Below are 11,710 nucleotides of genomic sequence, written 5' to 3'. Positions count from 1 at the left end.
TGGTGATGCTGGAGTATCAGATATTATCACATGAATGAGCATCATTCAACATTTAAGGAGAAAGTGAGATTATACATGATCTTTGTGTGATAAGGTCCTCAATATTAACACTTCTTTTCTATGGTCAAAATGTGTCATCCGTATCTTCATTTGTGGATTTGAATTAATCCAGATTTTTGTAGAGAGGGTTCCCCAGATTTCTATTGTTAAAATAGTGGTTTAATGAAAATATTGTTTCCAGTAGTATAAAAGCAGTCATAATAATATTTTTATCTTTGGGCTTTGATGGATAGATGGAAATGAATGTATCCATAAAAACCACATAATTACAATTTCCTTGACATCTACCATTTCAATTCCAAGTATTTCTTTCCTATGATATAAGTTATTTCCTTTACTTAAGAATGAAAAGTTGGTACAAAGTTAGCAAATCCCAAAGGTTTTTGACATTGTTAGATTAGTGCCATTTCAGATAAAGTTTTTATAATTACTTGTAAGTAATCAAAGCATGAAAAAATTGTTTTGTTACAGACAGTATACCTGATGCCATGTTAAAAGATCACAAGATAATAGACAGATAGACAGGTAGACAGGCAGGCAGGCAGACAGGTGTGAAATAAATAAGTTGATTCATAACTAGTTTGTTCTCTGTTTATATACAGTAGCTTGCCAGTGGATTTTTTCTTCAGTATTCCCCCTTAAGTAGAGAATCATACCCCCATCAATTATGGAAGGTGAATTATTGTATATAAATCCCACATTCAATAGCACTGAGTGTTGACATATAGTAAATAAGATATCCATATATCTAAGCTCTATAATGAAAATAATGCTAAGCAGAGTCTTCTGTGAATCTAAGGAAACTGGCAGCCCTATGATCTATTGTAGAAATGGTAGACAAAACAGCACATTACTTGACAATGAATACAGTTAGCAGCAATGCCTCTTGTTTTTATACTTCCTTTTAAAGTGCTCTGATTCAACACCATTTTTTTAAAATGTAGTCAGTCGGCTAGAAAGGCAAGCATTTTTGGCTTGTCTTTCTAGCCGACTACATGTACCTACAGGAATAGTTCTTCCTCCATGAGTACTGACATTCTTTGTAATGTTGAGAGCAAATATGAATAAAGCCTCTGCTTGGCTGAGATAGTATACATGGCATTTTAAGCAGATCTCTGTAAAAAGAGGAGCTGTCACTGAATTTAGTCTGCAAATACATTTCTTGAAAAAAATAAATTATATCAGACACAAACAATCTGTACAGTGAAATAACTTTTTCATAGATTATTCTTACAATTTTAGCAAGTGCAAAATAAGAAAGCTATTTATGAAGCCTTTGTACTTTAAGGATAGATAAAATTGAATTGATACAACTGAAAAATGGAAGAAATAAATGTTAGTGCTGGAGGAATATTGACAGAGAAGATCAACATATGCCATTAAAAATATGAAAGAAAATGGCATAGGTACAACAGAGACCAGGAGAGAGAATACATTTAGACAGGAAAAAAACCATTAATTTGAGTACTTGCCAAGACTTAGGTAGAGAATGTATTTCAACATATGTAAAACAGAATCTGAAAAATAACTACCATAGACAGCGTTTCTTTCACTAATGAGGAACCAAAGCGTGCATTTCTCCCATATTCACTTTCTGGTGATGATGATATTATTTATTGTTATAGTAGTTGGCTACATTTAAGAATTTTTGCATTTTTTTCCTTTTCTCAAGATAATTTCTAGGAAAAAAAGAATTATAATAGCACAAATATGAATGAAACAATTTCCTCAGTTTTATAATACTTTGACTATCCTCAGGTCTTTAGGATTCTCTCTGTCAGCCATCCCCAAATTTTTGTCTTCCAGATTATTGGATTACCAATCTGAGAATACTCAAGAAACATATGGAGAAGATAATTTTATGGGAAGCTACTCACAGTAAACCTTGCCACTAAAAACTGTGCCAGGGACATTTTTCTGTAGTACTACTGTGGAACTGATGACTTCACAAGGGCATTGTGTGCAATAACAATAGCAACAATATTGAATTATTTATGGGCTGAAATAAAGATACCTTAGGCTATTAAATAAGTGTTTAAACTGAAATATATTACCTATGGCAGCAATGTAATACCATGCAACATTCAGGATGTTAACTTTGGCAGGTTATTCCCCATATTTCATAATATTTCTGAAAGAGACACTGTTCTAGGTTTGCTAATTCCTTCAGGCTGTGCAAGTAGACTGTTTCAAACTGTGAGATCTCATTTGCTTTTTTACTACAACCCCTAGGTCCATTCAATGGCAGCAAATTAAAACCCAGAGTTCACAGGTAAGACACAGATAATTCAAGCAAAAGAAGAGAGCTTGTCTAAGTTGAAACCCAGCCAAGAACGCATAGTTACATTTATATATTTTTTCTAGAAAAATCAAGTCCAGTTTTTCTGATGACATTTTCTTTGTTTCAGTAGTTTAATAGTGGAAGTAAAGGTAGAGAAAGCTATCTTACTGTTGATATTATTTAACAATTGGAAAAAATTCTCATTTTCTACAACAAATTATTAAGAGATATTCCAATAATCCTTGAACTGATTAGCCTTTTCCTGACCCATGAACATCCAAAGGTGAGACGTAAATAAGCAATTAAGAAATCCACTATGGGAGATTTTTAGATAGGGTTGGGAACTTAGCCACATCATCATTTCAAAATTTCATTTATATCAAAATAGGCTCCTTATTAGCTGCTCTGCATTTTTTAAAATGCTAGCAGCTCTACATTTCAGACTAACATTTCTATTCTGCAGGTACCGTTTCTTCAGATCCATAGTATGTTGTTCCTAGGAAAATACAATTTGGTCGCTGGCCAGAGCTCACTTCAGTTTGGAAGGTGACTGATTGATTATCATAGGTATCAACTAGACAATATCTGGAGTATTATTTATGTTAGTTATCTAGGAATTATGGGAATTAAGATCCAATTTATACAAATAGGATATCAAATTATCAAATTCTGAATTTTGTTCAATAATTGTCACCTGACTGCTTTTTAAAAAAAATTTTTTAAATAAATAACTCAAGGTGGCCATCTTGCCCGATACTACTTCCTCCTACTATTTTCCCTACAGCAATATCTCCCAAGACTGAGACTTTGACTGAATAGGACAAAATCACCCAGCTGGCTTTCATGCCTAATGAAATATAATATAATATATATAATAATGAAACATCTGCATAAATACAGCCAAGCTCAGAGAACACCAAAGACCCACATTTCAACCATGAGCTACAAATATTCTCTTCATCAAGTCAGAGTCTCCCTGTTTCTTGTGTTGAATACACAGGCCGTTTTTATTAGCAAAATCATTGACTAAAATAAAACAAGAAGAGAAAACTGAAGAATTTGGAATTCTGCCCCAAGCCACCAAAAGAAAATTTTACTTTCCCCTTATCCAGACAACACAAACTAGAAATAAAAAATATATATGAAAAGAGATTATTATTATCCATACTAACAGCCTTCTGGAGCTCAGTGATACTGCCAAAAATAATGAGGAATGGGTGTGAGAGGAAAGATCATAAACTACTATGCAAATTTACAGCTGTCCAGTTAGGTTTCACACCTAGTATTTTAAAGTTGGAACCTTTTAACATTTCTCTCTTTCTCCTGGAAAAGTAATAGGCCAACTGAAGTTGTTATTGCTCTGGAAAACCTCCATGGACTCATATTTAGAACATGAATCTGTGTTTATTTAAGAGTAAAAGTAAATTGGCAGTAGCAAAATTATGATTGCTGGTTTAGGCTTCTAGAGTTATTACCTTGAACCAACAACACACAGCTAGAGTCTAATAATAACTTGTGAGGGGGCAGAAAAAGGGAAAATAAAATAAGAAATCAGAAAGGGAGCAAGAGATGGTGAAAGCTTCAGCTTAGTGTTTGGCCTATTAGAAGCTAGTGGTTCTGCATAGGAAGCCAAGATGAAACTGCATGGAATGGAATCATCACTTCTTCCATAGAACACCACACATTGCAGCTAATAAACCATCTGATGACACGAGATCAGACACTAGGCCTGGAACCAGTCTGGTTTTTTTTTTTAATCCTGTTCTAAGTTCCTTTCAGGAATTTAAGCTGTCATTGTCACTCTGTGACTGTTCCAGACCAAAAAAAAGGGGGGGTCCCCTAGTACTTCCAGACTTTTTCACACAGCATTATTTTAGTTCTGTTGACTATTTTCCCCCTAAAGCTACTAAATATTTTGACTGCTTTCCTGAGTCTTGCTGGAAATATTAAGTGTACAGTATGCTTTTTGCGAAGTGCTAAAATGGTCAACTTTCAAATATTGCAAACAATAAGAGAGAGTACAATACCGTATACCTAAAGTAAACAATAAACAACAAAACTGAGAATGGAACATCAGCTTTATGGAGGGAAATACTATAGACAAAATCAAACTCAATTTTGTAAGACTTTGCAAACTATGGTAGGGATGGTGGGTATGACAAATGGTAGGAATGACAAATTTGCACATCACAATAAGTCAGAATTTTGTCATTGTGATTGAACAAGTGCCTATTCCTACTTTAACAGGAATATTAATCACTACCACCCTTTCCATTCCCCAGTCCCTTAAAAGTAGCCTAAAGATGATCCATTAGCATCTTGTCTTTTATTAAGATTGCAGTGCTGAGAACAAGGAAGAAAGAACCACTGTTTACCACACCTCCATTCCACCAACAGTAAAAATAAAATGAATATCATGTATCCCATGACTTCCTTGCAACATGTTGTGCACATTTATCAAGCTGTACATAAGAAAAATGAAATGAAACACATCAAGCAGCTGCTGTGAAAGAGAATTGCAAAGATTTTTTTCCCCTTGAAAGAACTGGCTGAAGCTTTGGAGGGGCCAGAGATCTTATAAAACTTCAGGATAATAATGTGCAAGAACCAGAGAGCCATGGAGTTTCAAAGAAAGGGTTTGTTTTACAGCTCCAGAACATATTCAGTGTTATAGGAATACAAAAGTCTAGAACTGGTTTCAAAGTGGCAAAGAATTATTGGGTGGAAATATTCTCTGTTCAATTTTTAATTTAGTGATGTATTTTCTACTAATAAAACATAACTGTAATCCAGGCACAACATATCATACTGGACTGTTAGGAGAAATCCAGCCAGGCAGACATCCCTATCTTAATCTGTTATGTTCAACAAATCATGGCAAATCCTCCTGTTTCGCTTAGTGTTGTCTGCTAGTCAAAGAAGCCAAGTGAAAGATGAGCATACTGTATTTTACTGACCACAATTCAGAAGGATTTACCTGTGAAATAGGCCATAAACTTGGGCCAGTTTAGCTCACGCTGGTAAAGCCTGTTATTAAGAACACAGTAGCCTGCAATTACTGCAGGTTCGAGCCCGGCCCAAGGTTGACTCAGCCTTCCATCCTTTATAAGGTAGGTAAAATGAGGACCCAGATTGTTAGGGGGGCAATAAGTTGACTTTGTAAAAATATACAAATAGAATGAGACTATTGCCTTATACACTGTAAGCCGCCCTGAGTCTTGGAGAATAATAATAATAATAATAATAATAATAATAATAATAATAATAATAATAATAATAATAATAATAATAATAATAATAATAATAATAATAATAATAATAATATCATCAAACTATTTGAGAGGCATATATATGATTTTGGCTGTTGAATTAGAACAAGAGAGATAGGTTTTCTACAATAGTAATATTTAGCCCCCAAAAGTCTGATGGCATCTTATAGATGTCAACCATTGATGGTTGACTACATCCTGTAGATGTCAATTGTTTTTCTAAGGGTAACCTCTGCAGCTTTGACTAAGTAGGGCTTGTTCTATCTGTTCACATTTGAGTCAGATCTTGAACAAACCTACACGGTTCCCAAAAAGGTGTTATATCATTTCACAGGATCAAAGCTGTCTCCTCTGTCTGTTTCTCCAGGCATTCCCTCACACTAAGCTCTGTTCTACAATACTTCCTTGGAGTATTTGTTCTCAACTAAGGAAGCTTCTGAATTCCACGTGTTTTCAATTTGGTTGAATTTATTTAACAAGTTGAAAGTAAACCTCAGGGAGCCGGACTCTCTTGGGAGGTCCTTCACTATACAGATGCAAGATTCTAAAAGAAGGCTCTGAACAAGCAGATTTATAGTTATTCAGAAAACAACTATGAAATTATATGGGATGAAGTGACAGAATTATATATGCAGAATGGTTTTGCATGAATCATAGAACTTATTTCATAAATAACTTATATCATTTTGTTGTCTTTTTTTGGTGTTCAAGAGGTCATTGTTGGTCAAATCCTTAATGAAACCATGCTATTTTTTTTTAAATTTGAATTTATATCCCGCCCTTCTCCGAAGACTCAGGGCGGCTTACATTGTGTAAAGCAATAGTCTCATCCTATTTGTATATTTATATACAAAGTCAACTTATTGCCCCCCCAACAATCTGGGTCCTCATTTTACCTACCTTATAAAGGATGGAAGGCTGACTTGGGCCTGGTGGGACTCGAGCCTGCAGTAGTTGTAATTGCAGGCAGCTGTGTGTTAATAACAGGCTGCATTAGCAGCCTGAGCCACTTCCCACCCTTATGCTATCAAGTTGACTTTATGTTGTTCTTTGATGATAGATTAATTAGAATTTTTTTTGGTTGGGACAGAAAAGCTCAGAATGATTATATGAAATCTTGAATATTTCATGTGAATAGTGAAGGCAATTTTAAATTCATTTATTGCTAGTGAGAGTTCATAGCTATTAATATGTCATGCTCAGGAAATGTTCTGTCTCCGTCCTCACTTTGGAGTAACGAGCTGGCCTACAGTCTGTGGTTACACGGCTCCTATCAGTCCTGGCCGAGAAAACGCAGCTGCCTGCCAAAAAGTTCAAACAGATTAAGACTTCAGCTCACTTCGACATGATTCAGCTAATTTGCTTCCCGTAGAAGTGAGAGCAGTCCCAAAGCTCCTTATATATCCTGTGGGGTGGGGCTCCTGCCCCACCCTTCCCTTTGATGACGCCGTCTCTCTAATCTTCTGAAGTGCGGGTCGGTCCAGGCTTGATTAGTATGGTTATCAGCTGCGTCTGAAGACATAGCCTGAGGAAGAGAGGAATCAGGGGATGTCAGCCTCATTACGTCCTCCGACTGGCCTGGTTCTGACTCCTGGAGCCAGGCCAAAGGAATCGGTGCTCCTGAGGTAAGCCTTACCGGCCCTTCCCCCTCACTCTTAGAGTCACTTTCGGGCATGGGGCCAGGTTCGGGGGCTGGAGCCACAACAGGAAATCAGGAGTCAAGGCGGTTCAAATGAATACAAATTTATTGCATGCTAACACTCTCTACAAGAATGGTCAAAACAAATTGGTATAGATAAGAGTAAGTGGAATTTATTTTATTTATTTTATTTTATTTATTTGTCACAACAGTATATATAAGCATAAGCATGAAATAACTATACGATATATAATCATATATATAAGCCTAAGTATGTAATAACTATATTAATTGTATATAATGAAAGGAAACATTAGGACAGGAATGGTAGACACGCTTGTGCTCTTATGCACGCCCCTTACAGACCTCTTAGGAAAGGGGTGAGGTCAAATTCAAGGTGGGATCTTGTGGGTGTGAAGGGACTTAGACTGATGACATGCTTGACCCCTCCTTCGCGCTCAGTCTGATCATCTCCAATAATGTTGTTGTTCAGTTGCTAAATCATGTTCAACTGTTTACAACTCCATGGATCACAGCATGCCAGTCCCCCCGTCTTCCATTGTCTCTTGAAGCTCACCCAAATCCATGCCCACTGCAACAATGATTCTAACCATCTCATCCTCCTGTCCCCTCCTCCTTTTGCCTTCAATCTTTTCCAACTTCAAGGTCTTTTCCAATGAGTTCTTTCTTCTCATTTGTAGCCAAAGTATTTGAGTTTCATCTTTAGTATCTGTTCTTCCAAAAAACAGTCAGAGTTGATAAAAGAATGTAAATGATTAACCATCAAGGAATGGTTAATTTTTTTAGACTTTAAACTGAAATCATCCTGTCATTTTTCATCAGTTATCAGGCAACAAATATATATCTTCATTGTTTATATCCAAAGTCATAAGCTAGTAAAAAAAAAACACAATTGGATTCACATTCAACAGCTGGCACTTCAGTGCTTGAAGTTATGGCTTGTAGAAAGCCTGTTTGGTGCTCGGGTTATAACTTCAGTGGATTACTTAATCCAAACAGCCAATCCTTTCAAAAATTGGAGAAATGGCATAGGGTGGGCAATTTCAGAGCTGAATCAACTTTTAATGACTTCTACATCTGTTTTACAAAGGGGGTTTTGCTTTTGAAAATTCTACCCCATCTAGTCTTCCTTGATTTGCCCATGTTGCCATTCTTTCTTTTGCAGATTTCTATTTTTATCGCATATATCTGTACCTCCAGAATTTTCCCCTAATGTTAAACCACTGTCTGAGCAGTAATATTGCACCCATTTCATTTCATTAAAAGACAAGCAGACAGGATCTTTAAGACACCGGTGGACTAGAACCCGCTCTTCATTTGTAACACAAACGTCATTTATGAATACAAGCATGGTCATATATTTTCTGTTCCAGTTAAAGGTAAGTAGAGATCAGGAGATCACCTATAGTGCTGCTAAGACTGGATAACCTGGTCAGGCTTTGGCTCTAAAATTCAAAGCCCCTACAAATCTATACCATCACAATTATTTCCTCTGAACAAAATCAGCAGTGGTATTGTTCTTCCCCTTTCTTTTTCTCTCCTCTGCTTCCAATAGATTACCGTATATACTCGAATATAAGCCGATCCGAGTATAAGCCGAGGTCCCCAATTTTACCCCAAAAAACTGGGGTAAACTGGGGACTCAAGTATAAGCCGAGGGAGGGAAATGAGGCAGCTACCGGTCAGGAAAGCCTCCCTCCTCAGCCGAGGCTGGCGGCTCCCGCCCGCCCTCTCCTGCACCGGCAGGGCTTCCCAGCTAATGCAAAAGCCAAGTTTGCACCATCCGGTATAATGTGAAAAAGAAGAAAAAAAAACTCAGTATAAGCCGTATATACTCGGTATAAGAGGACGTTTTCAGCACAAAAGCGTGCTGAAAACTCGGCTTATACCATATATCTGTACTGAAAGTTAAAGGAAAGAAAAGTAAAACGTGGCATGCCACTGTAAATGTGGAAAGAACGAAAGGAAGAAAGGGCAAACACAAAGATGCTGAAAATGGGAAGAGAAATAATTGGGAGAAGGAGAATCGAGACATCTCTATGGCTCCTCCCAGAAAGCATCTTGCCGGAGGCTTCCTGGCAAGAACCTTGCATATATGATACCTCTGGCTCCAACCAAAAGTCAATTCTTAAGCAATAAAAACCCCGATCAAGAAATCAGTAGGGAATCCTGCCATACCACCCACTTTTATATTTCATTATTTGCTTTAGGACTGCTTACGTAAATGGTCTTCAAACTGCACACATGCCAGGGCTCCAGGCATAAAATACCTCAAGTATGCAACTTTTTAGAAATAGATTAATTGTTCAAAAACAAAATGTTCTCTTTGTCTTCACAGCCAGCTTTCCCCACAGCTTATTTGTGTAATAGCACCAAATCACATAGTGCTAACACCATAATTGTAATAGAAGACATAACCAACCTATGACAAACCTATTATGTAATTTATTCTCAGGTATGTTGGTGTGTGTCTCATTTGAACAGCAATCCTTGGTGGGGTGGGGTGGAAGCAGTAGAGGGTCTGCCATTTCTCAAAACTGGTTTTGTATACTGCACGGGACAGATGCACCTTTTCTTCATGTTACTTCATGTTTTGTTATTAACAAAATTTTGAAAATCTGAAAGCACGGTTCACTTGCCATCTCCTTTACATTCTGAGAAACTAGGGAGGGTCCCTTCTGGCCCTCTTTTCTTGCCCATTATCTAGCTGAGGGTTGTGCTAGATTTGAGGGTTGAGGGTCTTATCTAATCTTTCCTTAGGCAGCATCTTTTCGCCCCATCCCTCAAGGTCATTCCCACATATTGTTACAATTTCCACCTCATTCCCACTTAGGCATCACATTTGGCCTATCCCCATTGCCAGTACTGATCCTGCTTTCATTACATGTGTCTGCTTCAAATCAGGGCAGTTGACTAACTTTTTTCCAAAATAATGGCTGAGAAAGCCTAACAGATTTTATTTAGATTTAAGCTATTTGGGAAAGTATCAGTATAAGGAGGAAAATACTGCTTAACTCGAGCAAATTTAAAGGATGATTTAAGACAACGGATGAGATAAAGACAAAGAACAATCATTTAACAAAAGGATTTCATGTTTTTTGAATTTATGGTGTTTCTTGACAAAGTGTTTAATGTTGTTTTGCTCTTATTACTAGTTTACTGGCCTTTTATTTTCTATTTTAATCTATTTTTTAATTTATTGTACTTCACATGGAGTGGAAGTGACTTATAAATTGATAAACAAACTAATAAATAAATATCACAGGAGAAACATGTTGCCTGACTATATTTGTATTGTAGTTGGATTCAAGTGGGGAAGCATCTGTAGCAATTATTTGAAGATATTTTGGTAACATTTAGTAGCGTGTTTTTATTACAAGAAGTTGCAAATGAAGTCCACAATGCAAATAACACAATATTCAGATTACAGTACAAATGTAAGATTTACTCAAAATAAATATACACATCTAAATATTGGGAAACTGTACTTGCATTTTGCGAGTGACAAACAGTCAAAATATTTCATGTTACTCTTTCTCATGTTTTTAATATCTTCATCATATTAAAAAAAGTTTGAAATTGCACACTCAGAATCAAGAAAAAGATTAAGATTATTTGGAACAAGCCTCAAAGAGTGTAGTTAGAGGTCAGAATAACGATTCAACCTAAAACGTCGTGGTATTACAGTCGGGGAATAGTGGGCTCTAATGAGCCTTGCGAAAACCCAGGCTGACAAACCGCTGTCGGGGGGTCTTCAGACCAGATCTGTCCTCTAGGGATGGAGAAGAAGGAGAGACACCCCGGATGACCAAGGGGAACAGGCAAGTTCCTCGGAGTTGGAGGAAACTCTTTGACTCAGCAGCGGGGGCAGCGGCCATTAAAGCTGTTACTAAGCTGGGGCAACCGGACTAAAGTTTTGAGCAGCAGTAGTGATTTGGACGGAGTACTGGTACCAGGTGAATGTTTGGCCAGCTCACAGGTAAAAAAAAATTTTTTTTTAATTGCTAAAAGATGCCCCAATGAAGAAACAGCAGCTAATGGGCAGTGGAGAATGTTAAAGGAAAGAAAAGAACAAAGCAGAAGTTTAAAATATCAAAGCCTGAAACGGAACTTAAGTTTTGATTTAGAATTTGTCTGGAGATATTTAAATTATTAGAAGAAGAAACCTGAAATAGATGTGAAGAGGATTGGAAATAACTTTAAAACTTTTGAACATTGAAGGAAGAACAAAGAAAATTTTAAAATTAAAAATCCTGCAACAGATTTTTTAAAAAAACTGGATTTGGATCTGGATTTTAAAATTGGAACTTGAGGAACATTACAATAATAAAAGAAAATCAAAACTGGCAAATATTGGCAACGTGGATTTAATAAATAATTTTGTTTAATGTGTTGATTGGAAGTGTGGATTGGAGAGAGACATCTACAGGCGGAAAGAAA

The 11,710-nt window shown here is 36.6% G+C and overlaps 1 protein-coding gene across 2 annotated transcripts in view; it reads right to left on the bottom strand.

Annotated features, from left to right (window-relative positions):
* The window catches only part of LGR6 (leucine rich repeat containing G protein-coupled receptor 6), a 170,133-nt gene that overhangs the window by 21,029 nt on the left and 137,394 nt on the right, over positions 1–11,710 (bottom strand). The gene's annotated exons all lie outside the window — the stretch shown is intronic.

The sequence above is a fragment of the Ahaetulla prasina genome, chromosome 3 (assembly GCF_028640845.1).
Source record: "Ahaetulla prasina isolate Xishuangbanna chromosome 3, ASM2864084v1, whole genome shotgun sequence".
NCBI classification, from domain to species: domain Eukaryota; kingdom Metazoa; phylum Chordata; class Lepidosauria; order Squamata; family Colubridae; genus Ahaetulla; species Ahaetulla prasina.
Note: the sequence above shows the minus strand (reverse complement) of the source record. Positions and strands in the feature narration are given on the sequence as shown.